General features: G+C 34.2%; 1 non-coding gene across 1 annotated transcript; it reads left to right on the top strand.

Moving 5' to 3' along the window:
- Nucleotides 1-7,465: 7,465 nt before the first annotated feature.
- Nucleotides 7,466-7,676, top strand: LOC112425544 (small nucleolar RNA U3). Its single transcript, XR_003016667.1, has one exon. It is a non-coding gene; the product is annotated as a small nucleolar RNA U3 (small nucleolar RNA).
- The last annotated feature ends 10,696 nt before the right edge of the window (nt 7,677-18,372 follow it).

The following is an 18,372-nucleotide window of genomic DNA, read 5'->3' on the forward strand; positions in this document are numbered from 1 at the left end:
TTTTTAGCTTCTGGAAGCTACCTACATTCCACAGCCCATGACCCCTTTACTGCACCTGTGCAAACTTTTGCTTCTATCATCACATTGCCTCTCTCTCCTCTCTCCAATCATATATTTTACTGTCTCCCTTTTCATAGAAGACAGTCATTAAACTTAAGTCTTTCCCTGATTATCCAGAATAATCTCTTTATCCCAAGATCTTTAACTTAATCACAACTGAAAAAATCCCTTTTTTCATGTAAGACAACATTTACAGATTCCAGAGAATAGGATTGTACAGGCATACCCCAAAGATATTTTGGGTTAGGTTCCAGACCATAACAATAATGTCACAACAAAGAAAATCACATATATTTTTGTTTCCCAGTAACTTTAAGCTTATATATACAATATATTATAGTCCATTAAGTGTGCAATAGCATTATGTCTAAAAGAACAATGTACATATCTTAATTAAAAATACTTTATTGCAAAAAAATGCTAAAAATCATCTGAGTCTTCAGCAGGTTGTAGCATTTTTGCTGGTGGAGAGTCCTGCCTCAGATGTTGATGGCTGCTGACTGATCAGGGTGGTGGCTGATGAAGGCTAAGGTGGCTGTGGCAATTTCTTAAAATAAGACTTTAGCAGAGATTGCCACATCAATCGACTCTTCCTTTCACAAAATATTTCTCTGTAGCATACCATGCTCTTTGATAGAATTTTACACACAGTGGAACTTCTTTCAAAATTAGTCAATTCTCTCAAACCCCACCACTACTTTATCAACTAAGTTTATGTAATATTATAATTTTTTTGTCATTTCAACAATGCTTAAATTATCTTCACCAGGAGTAGAGTCCATCTCAAAAAAATACTTTTTTTACTCTCATTCATAAAAAGCAACTCCTTTTATATTAATTTTTTCTCATGTAATTGTAGCAATTCAATCACATCTTCAGGCTCTGCTTCTGATTCTAGTTCTCTTGCTGTTTCCATTCTGCTAACGTTTATTAGCAGTTACTCGTGCTGAAGTCTTGAACTACTCAAAGTCATCCATGAGGGTTAGAATCAATTTCTTCCAAACTCCTGTTAATGTTAATATTTTGATCTCCTTTCATGAATTATGAATGTTCTTAATGGCATCTAGAATAGCAAGTTCTTTCCTCCATTCACTTTGCCAGATCCACCAGAGAAATAACTATCTATGGCAGCTATAGCCTTACAAAATGTATTTTTTAAATAATAAGACTTGAAAGTCAGAATGACTCTTTGATCCACAGACTGCAGAATGTATGTTGTGTCAGCAGGCATGACAACAAGAGTAATCTTCCACACCTCCATCAAAGCTTTCGGGTGACTATGTGCATTGTCAATGAGCGTTATATTTTGAAAGAAACCTCTTTTCTGAGCAGTAGATCTCCACAGGGACTTAAAATATTCAGTAAACCATGCTGTAAACAGATGTGCTGTCATCAGGCTTTGTTGTTTCATTTATATAGCACAGGCAGAGTAGATTTAAGATAAACCTTAAGCATCTTAATATTTTTAGAATGACAAATGAGCATTGGTTTCAACTTAAAGTCACCAGCTGTATTAGCCCCTCGCAAGAGAAGCAGCCTATAGTTTAAGCTCTGAAACCAGGAATTGGTGCCTCCTCTTTAGCTATGAAAGTTCTAGATGGCATTTTCTTCCCACACAGTAGAAGGCTGTTTAATCTACATTGAAAATCTGTTATTGAGTGTAGCCACATTCATTAATGATCTTAGCTAGATCTTGCTGCAGCATCTACATCAGCACTTGGTGCTTCACCTTGCAATTTTATGGGCAAAGTGAAAAAAGGCTTTATAGAAAAGACTTCTTTCCTTAAACCTCATGATCCAAACTCTTCTAGCTTTAAACTTTTCTCTGCAACTTCCTTCCCTCTCTTCATAGAATGGAAAAGCGTTAAGGCCATTCTCTGGATGAAGCTTTGGCTTAAGGCAACGTTGCAGTTGATTTAATCTTCTACCTAGACCACTGAAACTTTCTCCATATCAGCAATAAGGCTCTTTGACCTTCTTATCATTCCTGTGTCCACTGGAGTAGCACTTTGCATTTTTTTCAAGGACTTACCTTTGCATTCACATCTTGGCTACCTGGCACAAGAGGCTTAGATTTCAGCCTACCTCAGCTTTTGACATGCCTTCCTCACTAAGCTTAATCATTTCTAGCTTTTGATTTAAAGTGAGAGATATTAAACCCTTTCTTTTACTGAAACACTTAAAAGCCATTGTAGTATTATAAGTTGGCCTAGTTTCAATATTGTTGTGCCTCAGCAAATAGAGACCCAAGCAGAGGGAGAGAGATGGAGAAATGCCCAGTCAGCGGAGCTGTCAGAACACACACACCATTTGTTGATCGAGTCTGCCGTCTTATATCAGCACTGTTTGTAGTTCTCCAAAATGATTTCAGTAGTAACAACAAAGATCACTGATCACATATCACCATAGCAAATATAATAATAATAATTTACTAAGTTGATATATTGTAATAATTACCAACATGTGACACAAAGGCACAAAGTGAGCACTTGCTGTTGGAAAAAGCGCATCAATAGACTTGCACAATGCAGAGTTGCCAAAAACCTTCAGTTTGTAAAAATCACAGTACCTGAGAAGCACAAAAAAGTGAAGTGCAATGAAATGGGGTATGCCTCTAGATGTCTTTGGGGCCATTATTCAGTCTACCACAATTATTAGAGGATAATCGCGTGTAGCCAAGTATCTTCATGGATAAGAAATCAGATGAATGCAACTAGTTACTGTTCATGAAAGCATTCACCAGCAGGGCATTTCCCTAGAGTAGTAAGAGGTTTCTAGCCTGAAACCTCTTGATACTTGGTCTATCAATCAATGGACACAAAACAGTGTCACTCCTACAATGTGGGTATTCCTAAAATGAAATGTTTTCATACTAGAATGGCCCTTCTAGAAAGTCCAGAAGTAGCTGTGTCGTAAAAGAAAAGGGGAGGAACATATGGGTGGGAGCATCAAAGAAACCAAGCTAAAAGCACGCAAACCCTCTTAACAGCAGCAAGAATGTTGTCTGCTTTGGGTAATGGACTTCAAAATGCACTTTGATTCAATAAAGGCTCCCAGTGGTAAAAATAATAATAACAACAATAATAATTATTTTTAAACTGCTATTTCAAGACACTATGATTCTGACCAGCAACATTTTGACAAGCTATTAGAGTGAGTAACTTCTTGTCTTATATAAATAATTAATGATTACTCCCTTAAAGGGAACCATATACTGATGCAAGGATATTTTCTCCCACATATAATCATTCTAACACTTCTTTCTGTAAAGTCACTGACTAGTCAGAAAGGGTTTTTTTTTGTTTTTTTTGTTTTTAACTTCACTATGCTTTCCTAAGTGATCAATTATGATAATGGGTCTTATTAGAATTCAGGGGTAAATAGAGGTGTTGAGCAAATTATACTTATTTGCAATTGCTGAATTCCTAAATGAATTCTCATATGTTTAGGCCTACGCAGGCAAAGCAATATTAATTTTAATCTAAGTGGTTTGAAAATAAATTAGCTACCTTTCTCATCCCACCCACTGTTCACTGGCAATTCTTAACCACAGTCCAAATTTGGTTAACACTTTGATTGAGTTACAGGTAAAATGATAACCATTAGGTAGTTTTTCAATTTTTACATAAATAATTTAGTTTTTGAAAATTTTAACTCAGAGCTTCATAAAATCCTCCCACATGAATTAGAAAAATCGGACTAGGTTAAAATTTGAATGATTGTCATTTAAAAAAATCTGTATTGGCTACATAAATGTGTTATTATTAGAGAAAAGAACTGAGAGTTCTTGGAATAGAAAACTAACCTTTACAATATGTGTTTTGAAAAAAAAAAAAAAACATGTATTCAGACTATGCCTGGTTAATAGATCGATAATCAATAAACAACTGAATGCCGTATAGAATATCCACCTATTTACCTTTCTGCTCTTGTGTATATTTTTTATAAATGAATCCCACATCTCTGACCTAACAGCTGCTCATTGTCCTTAACATGACTTTGGTCTAAGCCATTCCTCCTAACCCATACATTTTCCCGTGGTTATCATGGTATCATACTCGCTCCAGGCTTCAAAGCCATGGACATCACAGTCGTTTCTGAGGCAGTAGACATCAAATACTTATCTTTTTTTTCTTTTAAAGTTTTTTTTTAATCTATCTTATTTCCAGTTAGTTATGCCATCACTCTTGGATAGAAGCCCCACTACTATTTACTTTGAATTCTTTAAGAGTCATTTAATTTTCCAGGTTTAATTCTAACCTTTCTATCTGTTTATCACTCAAACTGATTTTAAATATTGATTTTATCTTTTTATTCACTCTTAAAATCCCTGGATGGTTCTTCTTCAAGTCTTCACCAGTTTTTTGAGCCCTTTTACTTTTCAATCTCACTCTACAACCCAACTTTACAGCTCATGCTTCCTCAATCACAGAAAATTCTAATTTTTCACTGCCCCAAATTTGTTCCTCCATTTATTTTGCTTTATTCTGTTGTGATGTCATCCTTCTTTCTATTAACATTCCATAAGTATTCATATTACTATACAGTTTTTTCTTATTTTTGAAGAATTTCTTTCATACAAGCATAAAATATCACTCTGGCACTCATGGCTGTAAGAGAAAGACCAAGCTATTCAAGTAAAACACATGAAGTGCTCTGTGTGACAGGTCACTGATTTCTTGATATTATTCAAGCTTTGCATATAAATCAGATAAGTTATTAGATGAGATCATTATGGTTAATTTTACCGACAATAATTATCTAATTTCAGGATAAGATTTTGGCTTCAGTTTTGGAATGATATATATGTTGCTTCATTTTCCTCTATTTTTTTATTTTTTATTTTTGAGATGGAGTTTCGCTCTTGTTGCCCAGGCTGGAATGCAATGGCATGATCTCAACTCACCGCAACCTCTGCCTCCTAGGTTCAAGCGATTCTTCTGCCTCAGCCTCCTGAGTAGCTGGGGTTACAGGCATGTGCCACCATGCCCAGCTAATTTTGTGTTTTTAGTAGAGATGGGGTATCTCCATGTTGGTGAGGATGGTCTTGAACTCCTGACCTCACGTGATCCACCCGCCTTAGCCTCCCAAAGTGCTACTATTACAGGCATGAGCCTCTGTGCCTAGCCATTGCTTCATTTTCATTACATCTTTATTACTAAAAGTAACTTAAATGTAGCCAAAGGATTTAGGTATACACTTGTTTTCATTCCATTCCTCTGTCATCATTTGATAAGATTAAATCTACTTTATATTTTTAAATTTTTTGGTATCACTAAAAGCTGTAAGTTAAACAAATCTATAAAATGTATTTTACTCCTAGAAACATGTAGCAAAATTGTATAATTTCAAGAAAGTATTTAAAAATTAGAGTGGGGGCTATCTAGTTTTTTTTTTTTTTTTTTTTCAAAATTTCAGAATCATCAATAAAAGATTACCAATGTCAGAATACTGAAGCCTACCTAGGGAGTGAGTTTTAAGTTACAATATGCATTGACTATATAGACTATAGCCTTTAATTTTCAAATATTCCTTCAATAAATTTCTAAAAAAAAAACTAGTTGACTTTTTCCTGGGCACACCTTATACAAACATAAGCGCTGCAGTTATGAAATGAACATTTTATCTCTTCTATACCAATGACCTATTATTGAAGTCAAAGGATGGAAATTGTTTTGAAGAATGCAAGTAGTTACGCTTGGAATTTACAAAATTGCTTTGAAACTGCACTCCTCCTTCTTTCTACAAATTAACTCCTCTGATGGATTTTTTTTTCCGGTAGCCTTTTCCTGCTCCCTCAAGCTATAATTAGTCATTGAAAATTGTCTCAGTGCATGGCTGGAAGACACTATAAACTCTGGACATAGTTCTTTCTCCTTGTTAAGAAAAGGCGCTCACTGAGTGATATAATCTCAGAAACCTAATGACCAGAGAGTGATTTTAGAACATCGTGACCACTATTCCTCTTTAGCAGGCTTTAAGAGCAGCAGAGGTACAAAATTATTAGTATTCTGTCTTTTTAAAGACACTACTAAAGCAGAAGCACAGCTAGTACACCCAGAACAGAACTCACCTCATTTTTCACGTTTTGGTTAACAGAATAAAAAAATCCTTATTCTGATACGTATTCTGTGTCTTCATGTCGTTATAAAACTAATAAACTATGAAGGTAGATAAAATCAAAACCAGTCATTCAAAATGTGTTTACAGTTGCATTGCAGCTCACTTCTAGTCTCAGGCTAAAGCAGCATTTAAATGCTAGATATTTGATATCTGCAATTTTGAGAGAAAATGCTGAATCAATTTAAAATAGTTTCAAACATGTAGATATTTATGTGGGAACTAATTGGCATAAACAAGAGGGAAAATTGCTGAAATGATTTACTTGAGTCTGTTTATAAAGCCTGCTGGATTTTAAGTACGTATTATTCAATGCTTTGTTGTAACTTTGTGTATCTTATTCATCAATCACAACTAAACCACTGGGGTTCTGACAATAACAAATACAGAATGTATCCCATTTTCTCTCTATCATTGTTATGAGGAAAGCAATATAAAAGAAAACAAGTTAAGCCAGTAAGTCACAAAATAAAGTGAGCAAATCAGTGTGACCAGAAGTGGGACAAATCTCTTCAGCAGTCCAAACTCTTAAAATCAGATGTTTCTGTGTCCTAATTTGGCAATTCAGCTTTACTAAAGCTAAATGCTTAAGTCGTTGCCCTCAAACACAACACCTTTTAATTTGTTATTGCTGAACATTCTGCAATTGTTATTTCTTGTTGAGACTCATCCTGCACTGACCAGACATAGTGGGAACTGATTTCCATGTAATGTATGATGTACATCCTCTAGTAGAAGCCAAACTTTTTATTTGCTATTGTTGTGTCACCCTGGCATGTAGCGAAGTGCTTTGTAATAAATTATTACTAAATTTTAAAAAAGTAATAATAAATAAAAATTCTAGATTGCCAAAATGATCTTCCTAAAATTGTCAAACTGATCTTAATCTTTTTCTTTTAAATAAATCAGTGTGTAATGCATAATATTTTATGTTTTAAAGAAAATTAACAAAATAAAATTACCAGGATATGTGCTCCCATAGATGCACAGCTAATGAAATAATATGAAGAAACTTTTAATAAAACTGTCATAGAATATGTAGGAGATAAACTACACATACACAGCAACTAGGTAGACTCAAGCAGATAAATAAACCAAACAAATTACACTTTATGAATTTAAATTATACAAGAATATAAAAGGTAATTGGAGCTTTAGAAGATGAAATATAATCTAGGTATTATAATATAAAGTAAAAAATAAAATAAGTTTTAAGTTATGAGAAATGAAAGAGAATCTGGGAATTGAACAACGAGACAAAATATCTGATTAAAGAAGTCTCAGAAAGATTATACTTTCAGGGATCTTTTTTAGTTTGTTACTAGAAAAGTGTCTCTGAACCTGGAGAACACCAGAAACCATGAGGAGGAGGTATAGCGCTCTCTCCTGAGCTTAACGCTGGCTCGTGGTTTTGCTTTGCTACTGCTTTTTGCCATTGATAATCATTCTTCTCTTCCTCCTGGGGAATAAAAGGGAGAAGATGCAGTCCAAATGGCTCCTGTTTACATTTTTTTTTTTTTTTAAATAGAAGTCTGAGAAAGAAAAAAATTTTATGGAAAATAAACAAGAATTGAAGAAATAATAAATCAAAAAACATACTTTACTTTGGAGGGAGACTAAAACTGCCAGACAGGATTCATTCCTTCAGTTGTTCAGTCTCTCAACAGATGTTTACTCAGCAAATATTGTATGCCAGATGCTGTTGTAAGTGCTAGGGATATGGCAGGAAGTACATGTTGTTAGTAGGGAAAGACAGGCAAGAAACAATAAGTACTAGATTATGGAAAGACACTGTTTTAGTCTATTCTCACAGCTATAACAGACTACCATGGACTGGTAAATTATACAGAATAGAAATTTCTTTCTTTTTTTTTTTTTTCTTGAGACAGAGTCTTACTCGCTTGCCCAGGCTGGAGTGCAGTGGTGCAATCTCAGCTCACTGCAACCTCCATCTTCTTGGTTCAAGCAATTCTCCTGCCTCAGCCTCCTGAGTAGCTAGGATTACAGGTGTGCACCACCACGCCTGGCTAATTTTTTTTGTATTTAGTAGAGATGGGGTTTCACCATGTTGGCCAGGCTGATCTTGAACTCCTGACCTCATGATCTGCCCACCTCGGCCTCCCAAAGTGCTGGGATTACAGGCGTGAGCCACCACACTGGGCCAGAAATTTATTTCTAACAGTTCTGGAGCTGGGAAGTCTAAGATCAAAGCACCAGCAGATTTTGGTGTCTGGTGAGGGCCTGGTCTCCACTTCCAAGGTAGTGTCTTGAATCCGGAATTCTCTGGAAGGGAGGAACTTTGTGTCCTCACATGGCAGAAGAGCAAGACAGAGCGAATCCACTCCAGCAAGCCCTTTTTATAGGGGCATAAATTCATCTATAAGATCAGAGACCTAGTGACCTAAACACCCCCCATGAGGTTCCACCTCCCAACACTGTTGCATTGGGGAAAACATTCAAACCATAGCAGACAGTGCATTGTAAGTATTTAGAGAATACTGAAAAGGTGATTTTTTTTCTCTATAACTTTATTTTTTTTTCCTCTTGATGTGACTTGTACATAGAGCAATGAATGAAACTCTTATTTAACCCAAACAAAGAAAATGTACAAAAATAACAGAGAACTTTAATTTCTATATTGAAAGGTCCTACCATGTATCTAAAAAAGTTGACTTTCAGTGATTATTGCACTCCTTTGCATTTCTTTGTCTCTGTCTGTGTCTTATTTATCCTCTGTAGTTTCCACTTTGTAGAAGTGGATGTTTTGCTACTTGGCATAGATCGATGATAGATGATAGATAGATAGATAGATAGATAGATAGATAGATAGATAGATAGATAGATAGATAATAAATGGAAATAAAGAGACAAATAACTGTTGTGTATACAAATTATTAAATCTTTATGTCTTTATTGTAAATTATGACTTTTAGTGTTTAAACATGGCCTAAATTTTAGGTTTCATAATTTTTGAATTGAATTTTACTTGGCTGATATGAAGATTGCAATCTGTGATTTTATGTTACTTCTATTTCCTTGATATACTTCTGTATTTTTCTTTAGTGTAACCCAGAGCTCACATACAAGTTCTCTTATGTAGCATCCAGCCTTAATGGCTTCTCTCAATCTCTCTCACTGACTCTTACCCCCAATTCATTAACTTCCAATTTTATGCAGAGTAATTTACTTCACTTTAACCTCTGATCCCAAAATTTCATATTCAAATCTTCAAAGAGGTCACATTAAACAAACCCTCAAGTTGTTAAGACACATCCTCCTTAAAAGTATGACAGTACACATGCACACACACACACACACACAAGGAGGGTTTGGCAGCCTGAAAACTCATAGGTGTGAGCCTATAAAATTGAAGCAATAGTGTTACACCAAGAGAAATGTACAGGTCATACAGAATAGTCTTTTATAGGGAGGTAATGACATGTATATTCATACTTAATCACGCTGTTTCAGATCCCAGGGAGGACTGCTATCTAAAATATGAAGTTTTAAAAGGAATAAGAGAACTAGAAATGCTTGGCAAAAGTTTGGAAATCTTAATATGTCAATTTTACACCTATGAAAAAAGTTGAACTATAAAGTCTGTATGATTTTGGGGGAAATTTCAGTAGAAATTAATTATGAAGGGTTTGAGTTTCTTTAATAAAAGACAAATTAGTATTGACTTTATGCTTATAATCCAGAAATTATTTCTTTTTTTATCATCACTTTCACTTCCATATCATCAAGTCTCATGTGAACTAACTCTATGTGGAATTGAAAGTAATGTTCCAAAGTATGTAAACTTTAGAGTCTGAGTCATCTTCTATTGTGTGGATTTCCAGCTAGTCATTTTTACATTGTTGCTAAGTGCTTTTCCATCTAATTGCATAGGGACTGATTTGTTTAGCAACCTCTGTTTAGAGTCAGGCTTTGTTCTCTTCACTGTGGACACCATTCTGGCATTGTTTTCCTGTTTCCATTGTTTCACAGAGCATATTTTATCACAAGCATTTTGTGATTCAATTATCATCCCCTCACCCCTCCCATATGTAAGCGATAGTACCCTTTGGCTCTAAATATATGCTTGTAACAGCTGCTTTGCAATGTTCATTGCAAAAGAGAGAAACAGAGCCCAAACAGCTATGTTACTAAACCTTACACATAAAATAGTCATACTGAATTAAAGACAACAGTAATCAAAATAGAAATAAGTAACATATGCAATTGAGAAGCATTAGGGTGGCTGTAATTCCCATAACATTTTATAAATTTGAATTAATGGTGATTAATTCAGAATATCATGAAAAAATGCATACCTCCTTTGACAATTCACATAATACTTTATAGCTATATGCATTTAGGCTGCGGATTATCTCATTCTAAGAAATGTAAAGCACAAGGTCTAAGTAGAGTGACCGTATGTTATATTGGGAATGATACATGGTGTAAAAAAAAGGAAAACCTTTTAATCATATTTCCAAAAGGTCTTAATTCCTTTTAGAGACCTTTATGCACTAAGGCTCTCTAAGCATGAAACTAGAAAAGAGAAAGAAAATCTACTACAAAAGTTAAAGAAAATAAGTGATAGAGCCAATCTATAGCCTAAATATATTTGTTCATGGATAAGATAAATTAATGAGTAAAAAGAAAATAAAATCGTTGGTCCACTTTTAACGTTACCTTACATAAACTCCATTTGATAGTCTTATTTTGAAAAAAATTATTATTTTTGTCTAAACAAATTGTGGAAGAGGGCACAGCTGTGAAATAGGGAAAAATGTCTAATAAGTAAAAAAATAAAAACATAGTGCATAGATATCAAAAAGGCAGTCTCTGGAATTGATGACTATCTGAGTAGGCTAAGAAAACAATTATCGGCATGCATGGCAATCATTTCAGTAAGAGTTTGAGGGATCAAGATCTCCAAAGTAAAAGAGAACTTTAGAGAAATGAGCATAACATTCTGTGGAAAATTTCCCCTTGAGGCACTAGCTGAATGCTAAAATTTGCATTTGAAGAACACATTTCTGAGAATCCAAGCAGAAATCAACTGCTGAGAGACTAAAAGTTTAGGCAAATATTTTGGCAGTGTTTTGTGCTGGGAAGATGAAAATTAGAATGTAGGATCATTACAAAACAAGGAACTTAGGGTGCAGTGGCTCACTCCTGTGATCCCAGCACTTTGGGAGGCCAAAGCAGGAGGATCCCTTGAGCCCAGGAGTTCAAAACCAGCCTCGGCAACATAGTGAAACCCCATTTCTACCAAAAAAAAAAAAAAAAAAAAAGGAAAAAAAAATGGACTTACAAAAATCTCAGGCCTTCAGTTGAGACCCCTGAGAAGGCAACAACTATAGAGTGAGAAGCAAGCTAGAAACAGAATATCCTCTGCTGAAACAAGGTAATCTGCATGTATTTTAGTAGCCCCCAAGAAGAAATATATCACTGAAAATGCCAGCAATTTTTCGTATACAACTGGGATTCAGTCAAAATTTATCAGACATGCCAGGGAACAGAACCAAATGACTGAGAAATGTAAGAGAAAAAAGTAAAAGCAGAGCAACAGAAAATCAAAATATCTGAGGTATCAGGAATAAACTTAATATGTTCCAAAAATAAATACAAAGATGGAATATTTTCATCAGATAATTGAAATTTAATTTAAAAATCAAATAGAAATCAGGGATCTTATAAAATACTGAAATTAAGATACAGATGAATTTAATAATAGATTAATGATTAACCACAGTAGAAGAAATAAAGTATTGCCAATAGATTCACATACTTATACACATACAAAATATGTAGTTTGAAGCAAGCAAGTAAATTAAATGAAAAATAAAATAAGAGCTATGTGGAACATAATTGAAAAAAAGGTTCATGTATTTGTAACTGGATATCAAAAAGGAAAAATGATGGAGGGAAAAAATGGAAGTATGAGAAGAAATATTGGCTAAGAATTTCCCAAAACTAATGAAAAGCATCAAGTCTTTGGGGCCATTCAAGAAGCTCTATGAATCACAGCCCAGCTAAAAACAAAATAATAGCACCTATTACATAAAACTCCTAAAAACTAAAGCCAAACGATAATCTTAAAAGCATGCAAATAAAAGACACATTAGTTTCAAACGAGTAATAATATGATTAAGAGCTGACTTTTGAAACAAAACAATTGGAGAGAGAGAACATTTATACAGCGCTGAATCTATATTTAGAAAATGATATCCTTCAAAAATGAATGCTAAATTAAGGCCTTTTTGGTCAAACAAGAAGTTCAGAGAAGCTGAGGTCATAAACACTTTTTCTAAATAAAATGCCAAAGATAATTATCTAGGCAGAAAGAAAATAATCCCTGAACAAAGCATAATAATAAAGGAAGAATACATAGCACCAGGAAGGAGAACATCAGAGCATATCAAAACCAAGTATTAAATGTTAGAACATAATAATAACAACAATAATAATACATGTGGTTCAGATTATATATAAAATTAAAATCCATATTATTGATAGTGCAAGAAATCAGAGTGGAACTTTTCAGCACTTTCATTGATCAGGAAGTGTGAAAGTAATAAAGGTATATTCTAATCAATGAAGGATGCATATTATTATATATATGGTAAACATTAAAAGCAATAAAAGAGTAAAAGGCCAGGCAGAGCGGCTCATACCTCTAATCCCAACACTTTGACAGGTGGAGAATTGCCTGAGCCCAGAAGTTCAAGACCATACTGGGCAACATAGTGGGATCCCATTGCTACAAAAGAATTAAAAAATTAGCTGAGTGTGGTGAAACACTTCTGTAGTTTCAGTTACTCAGGAGGCTGAAGCAGGAGGATTGCTTGAGCCCATGAGGTTGAGGCTGCAGTGATCACTGAACTCCAGTTTGAGTGACAGAGTGAGAGCCTGTCTAAAAAAAAAAAAATGTTATTTAAAATAAATAATGTAATATGGAGCAAAGAACAAATGAAACAGAAAATAAATGGCAAGATTACATAAATCCCAAAATATAAGTAATTGCTATATATATTTAAATACTTTAGTTGTCAGAAAAAGATTGTTGGGCTACATACAGAAACCCATTTTTACTTAAAGGAAACATGTTTTAAATATAAAAATAGATAGTGGAAGTTTACAAAGCAAAATAAGGTTAAAAGATACTCTGGTACAGCTATAGTGAGGACACACTGAAAGAAAAAATATACTTCAAAAGATAAAAAGGGTAATTTCATAATAATGAAATAATATTAATAGTATCAATCTTAAGAGGAAACAAAAATAACAGCACATTAAGCCCTAAAAATATAGAAGGTATAAAATAGTGAAATAGAAAGAAGAAATACAAAGGAGAAAAGCCTGAAAACCCCAGACTGATACTATTGATAAACCCCTTGCAAGACAGAGAGCGACAAAGAGACAAGAGAGCAGAGAAGGAAGGAAAAGGAGGAAGAGAGAAAGAAAAGAGAGGATAGGGAGGAGGCACAAAAACCAATAACATAAATTTTAAAAAGGGTCATTTTTATTGACATTTAAAAGTTAAGAGGAAATTAAACAATGCCTGTTGATACGGATAGACTGTGTCCCCACCCAAATCTCATCTTGAATTGTAACTCCCACAATTCCCATGTGTCATGGGAGGGACCCAGTGGGAGGTAATTGAATCATGGGATGGGCCTTTCTCATGATAGTGAATAAGTCTCATGAGATCTGATGGTTTTAAAAAGAGAAATTTCTCTGCACGAGTTCTCTCTCTGTCTGCTGCCATCATATAAGATGTGACTTGCTCCTCCTTGCCTTCCACCATGATTGTGAGGCCTCCATGGCCATGTGGAACTGTATGTCCATTAAACCTCTATTTCTTCACAGTCTCAGGTATGTCTTTATCAGCAGCATGAAAACGGACTAATATATCAATCAAGTTACCCATCAAATACCAATGTATTTGTGCAAATCAATCAAAAATTTCAGATGAAATGTACGCATTTCAAGAAAAAAACAGATTTGTAAAATGGACACAAAAAAGACAGAAATATGAATCATCTTAAATCTATTAAAGAAATTAAATTTATCATTCAAAATAGCCAACAATTAAACCTACACTACTTCACCAAATACATAGGGAATAAAACCAAACTTACATTAAAATTTTCAAACAACACATGATGCTTGGAAAAATGATGTCAATAGTCTTTTTGTCACATTTTGATAATTTTTGCAATATTTAAAAATTTTTATTAGGCCGGGCGCGGTGGCTCAAGCCTGTAATCCCAGCACTTTGGGAGGCCGAGACGGGCGGATCACAAGGTCAGGAGATCGAGACCATCCTGGCTAACACGGCAAAACCCCGTCTCTACTAAAAACACAAAAAATTAGCCGGGCGAGGTGGCGGCGCCTGTGGTCCCAGCTACTCGGGAGGCTGAGGCAGGAGAATGGCGGGAACCTGGGAGGCGGAGCTTGCAGTGAGATGAGATCTGGCCACTGCACTCCAGCCTGGGCGACAGAGCGAGACTCAGTCTCAAAAAAAAAAAAAAAAAAAAAAAAAAAAATTTTATTACTATTTTATCTGTTATAGTGATCTGTGATCAATGTGATTTTTAATGTTACTGTTGTAATTGTTTTGGTGGACCACAAACTGTGCCCACTTAATTAATAAATGTGTGCATTAAAAAAAAAATCATATGAAAGGACACAGTTGCTCATGCCTGTAATCTCAGCACTTTGGGAGGCCAACGCAGGCAGATCACTTGAGTTTTGGAGTTCAAGATCAGCCTGGCCAACATGGTGAAAGCAAACTCTGTCTCTACTAAAAATACAAAACTTTAGTTGAGCATTGTGGTGCACAACTGTAATCCTAGCTACATGGGAGGCAGAGGCAGAATTGCTTGAACCTGGGAAGTGGAGGTTCCAGCCTGGGCCACAGAGTGAGTCTCTGTCTCAAAACAAACAAACATCCAAGAGCTGGATGCAGTTGCTCACACCTGTAATCTCAGCACTTTGGGAGGCCAAGGTGGGCAGATCACTTGAGGTCAGGAGTTCGAGACCAGCCTGGCCAACTTGGCAGAACCCTCTCTCTACTAAAAATACAAAAATTAGCTGGGCATCAGGGTGAACGCTTGTCGTCCCAGCTACTCAGGAGTCTGAGGAATGAGAATTGCTTGAGCCTAGGAGGTGGAGGTTTCAGTGAGCCAAGATCATGCCACTGCACTCCAGCCTGGGAGACAAAGTGAGACTCTATCCACCCCCCCAAAAAAAATTATGGAATATAAAAAATACTACCCGCTCAATTTATTTGGTGAGGCAACCATTATCTTGAAATCAAAATGGTACAAGATTATTAATAGAACAATATTACAGAATAATTTTTCACATGAACCTAGTCACAAAAACTGTAAACACACCATGAACTGGAAATCAAATCCAGCAACATATATTTTGCATTTATTTCAGGAAACAAAAGCTGTTTAGTATCAGTCTTAATTCAGCACATAAACACAATAAAGAAAACAAGTGTGTCCCTTTAGTGGTAAACAATAAAAACCAATGTACAATATAAAATTTTTTCAAGATGATAAAATAAATCATCAGAAGATTAGTATTGAAATGGAACATTGTACCTACAGCAAACATCATTGTTGTGGTACTATTAGGAACACAAAAAGAATGCCTACTACATTAATTTATTCACCATTGTGCTAGAGGGCATATTTAGTTGATAAATACAACTCTGGATACAAAATTAACATATAAAAGTCAAATGTGTTTATTTTCTATGTTTATCAAGGAATATTAGAAAATGATATTCTAAAGTGATATCAAAATAGCATTTGTAAATCAAATAACTAATGGAAAAGTATTAGAATACTTTTAATTAGAATGTGCACATCTATTAGAGATGTACAAGTCCTTTAACACTGGAAACTACAAAATATTGCTAAGATAATTTGAAAAAAATAGAAGCAATGACAAATACAGCTTTTGGAATCTTCCTTTTTTCCTTCATGAAAAGAGACAAACCCAAATCCTGTGATCAATATCTACTACAAAGTTTAATTGACAATTGTGTCATGAAGAAACTCAAAATACAAGTGGGTAGGGTCCAGCCATTAGCAAATATAACATTATTTCTTTCATTAGCAATATCCATTTTGGGGAACCAGTAAAACAGAGTGAAGCAAATTATGCAAATAGTACTCATTACCCAGTGAGACAAAAAGGAAGTTTGTGATGTGCTGCCACTTTTTATCAAGACAATGAATATATCCATCACTCTGAAAAGTTTGTGATGTTTCCCGTGTTCCTCTATCCCCATTCAACCACTGATCTGCTGTCACCACATGTAAATTTGCATTTCCTAGAATTTTATATAAATGGAGACCACTCAGTATGTGGGTTTTTTTTTTTTTTGTCAAAATTCTTTTATTCAACATAATTATATTGAGGCTTATCTGAGTAAAGCATGGGTCAGCAGTTCATGTTTTTGTTGCTGAGAAGCATCCCGTCCCATTATATGAATACAGCACAGTTAGTTTATCCATCCACATGTTGATGGCCATTGTTTTCAGTTTTTGACTATTATGAATAAAGCTTCTTAAAGCATTTGTGTAACATTTTTCTGAGGACATAAACATTCAGTTTTTAAAAATAGGAATGAAATAGGTAGATAATATAGTCAGTGTATCAACTTTTTCAAAAAGTCATCTGCTTTTTAAAATGGTTGTTTCATTTAACATTCCACTAACAGTATATGAGATTTCCAGTCTTCCATAGCTTCAGAAAGACCTAGTATGGTATATCTTTTAATAAATTTTAGCTATTCTAGTGGGCATGTAGTACTAATTGTGATTTTAATTTTTATCTTTCTAATGATTAATGATTCTGAGTGCATCTTTTCTTGTATGTATAGATTGATTTTTGTATTTTTGTGAATTATTTGTTAGTCTTTTGCTTGTTTTTATTGGTTTGTTTAATTTCTTATTGTTGTGTTTCAGGAGTTCTTTGCATATTCTGAATACCAGTCCACTATTAGGTACATCATTTGCAAATGATTTCTCCCAGTCGGTAACTTCTCTTTCCACTTCCTTAATGATATCTCCTATAGAGGAGATGTTTTTAATTTTGATGAAATTCATTTTACCAAGGTGTTTGATTAATCATGCTTTTTATTTCATATTTTAAAAATCATTGCCTAACCCAAGGTTGCAAAGCTTATCCTATGTTTTCTTCTAGAAATTTTATAATTTTAGATTATCCATTTAGATCTATGATGCATTTTGAGTCAATTTTTTATATATGTTGTGAGATATGAAACAAAGTTCACATTATTTCCTATGATTATCTGAATGTTCCAGTACTGTTTGTTGGAAGACTTTCTTTCTCCACTGAATTGCTATTTCACATTGATGAAAAATAAATTGTGCACATATACAATATTCTATTTTTGAACTCTCTATTCTGATTTATTGATCTATTTTTCTATCATGATTCAAATATACATTGTTTTGATTACTGTAGTTTTACAATGCCCCTAAATCAGTACAGGAGCCCCAAATTGTTAATCCTCAACTTCGTTCTCTTTTCTTTTCAAAATTGTTTTCACAGCTTCTAGGTTTTCTAGGTTCATTGAATTTCCATATGAATTTTATAATCAGCTTATAATTTTCACCAAAAATTTATTCTAGGGTTTGACTTATAGAATTGATAATTTAATAATATCATCTTGTGACCCATGAAGATGGCTTATATTTCTATTATTTAGGTCCTCTCTCATTCTCTAGGTAATGCTGTAATTTTCAGTATATTACTCTTACTTATTTTATCAAATTCATCTCTATATCTTTTATAATTTGATGCTATTATTGGGGGCATTTTAAATTTAATTTCCAAATTATCATTACTAGTACATAAAGCCCTACGTGCTTCTGTATATTTACCTTGTATTCTGTAGCCTTAATGAATGCATGTACTGTACGAATTCTAGTATCTTTTGTGTAAATGTCATTGGATTTTCTACATAGCATCTGTACATTGGATTTTCTACATAGCATCTACATGCCATCTATGATGGCACCTGTAAATAGTGTTTTATTTCTCTGTTTCCATTCCGAATACTTTAAAATTATTTTAAGTATTAAATTGTCTGGAATATGTAATATAATATTCAATAGAAGTAATGAGAGTGAATATTTTTGTCTTAAA

This window comes from Macaca nemestrina, chromosome 4, assembly GCF_043159975.1.
Source record: "Macaca nemestrina isolate mMacNem1 chromosome 4, mMacNem.hap1, whole genome shotgun sequence".
Classification (NCBI taxonomy): Eukaryota; Metazoa; Chordata; class Mammalia; order Primates; family Cercopithecidae; genus Macaca; species Macaca nemestrina.